This window comes from Liolophura sinensis, chromosome 2 (assembly GCF_032854445.1).
Source record: "Liolophura sinensis isolate JHLJ2023 chromosome 2, CUHK_Ljap_v2, whole genome shotgun sequence".
Classification (NCBI taxonomy): domain Eukaryota; kingdom Metazoa; phylum Mollusca; class Polyplacophora; order Chitonida; family Chitonidae; genus Liolophura; species Liolophura sinensis.
In genome coordinates, this window is record NC_088296.1 from 27,128,406 (window position 1) to 27,129,690 (window position 1,285).

Genomic DNA, 1,285 nt, shown 5'->3' on the forward strand with positions numbered 1-1,285 from the left:
TTGTGTTTCAGCGTGTTTTTATTTTTTATATTATTATTGATGGGTTTTTTTTTTTTTTGGCGTTACTTTTACCCATTTTATATCAACAATTCAGATCATCCACGCGGGTGAGGGGAGGCAGAAATTGTGACAAAATTTGTGTGGAGTGAAGACTGAAGGGCGTACTTGATTGCGGAATAAGAAGCCGGCTTTTGTTGTTGGGCATTTCATGTGGGCCTGCATGAAGGTCGATACATGTTACCTCCTTTCCACTACTGGTTCGCTGTACAAGTGGGTCAACATCGGAATTTTATTCACTTACTTGCCGAAGTCCGAGAGCATATTCGTTTTGTTTTTTGTCTTCTTGTTTACTTAAAAGAAAGGACAACATCAGGCCAAACGTCTGAGCGTGGGTGATACATTCCTCAGGAAGTGTAAAACTTTTTATTTTTACGATATTGCACTACCCAAAAGGGGCAGCGGAAAGTTAGCAAAATCGTGCTCATTGAGACAATCGATGGCGCCGCCATGGTATCATCGTTATCCCATCGGCAGCCAGGTATTTCTATAACCCGAAAAAGTGTCTGCTCAGGCTAACATCAACCGAACCCTATGTAGCCATTTAACCTTATGACCGTGGGGTGCGAGTGACGCGACATCGTACTTCCGCTTGCCTTAACGTGGCGTATCCCATGGTCTCTTGACAGTTCCTCATTACAATTTGATACATAGAGTTGACCACACAAGCAGCTCTGTTGTCTTTGTCTGTTTCTATCTGCTTTAAAACCTCTTCCTATAGGCACAACAGTCATGGTAGGAGGAAGTTCAACAGAAACATGATTCACAAACACGTTATAGTTAGTTATTTAGTCGGATTGTCGTATGACACCAATAGCATGCATGCTCTACCCACGGCGTTATATGCACTGCCACTGAACATGCTAAAACAGATAGTTCAAGACGTATCCAATAACATACACAATTTTAATGTTTCACCTCACCTTGTACGTCTGTGTCAAGACATATCGTATTTTCGACTGTATCGCCCTGTAACTACAATTGAAACTCAACACGATCGACTCTTTCTGAAGATAAAGTATTTAGACAGTGGCCTTGATTTAATTAACCTACCACGCATCTTTAATGAACCTGATGTTCGTAGTGCTGTGCCTAATTATTTTAATATCCAAGAGCCACCTTGCATATCCTATGAGTATACAAAGCCTATCGCTTCCAAAATTTTCAATTATTCCCAGGCCATCAAGGTGTTCGATTTGGCCACGTAAAGAAGGTTAGTTTAGCTATA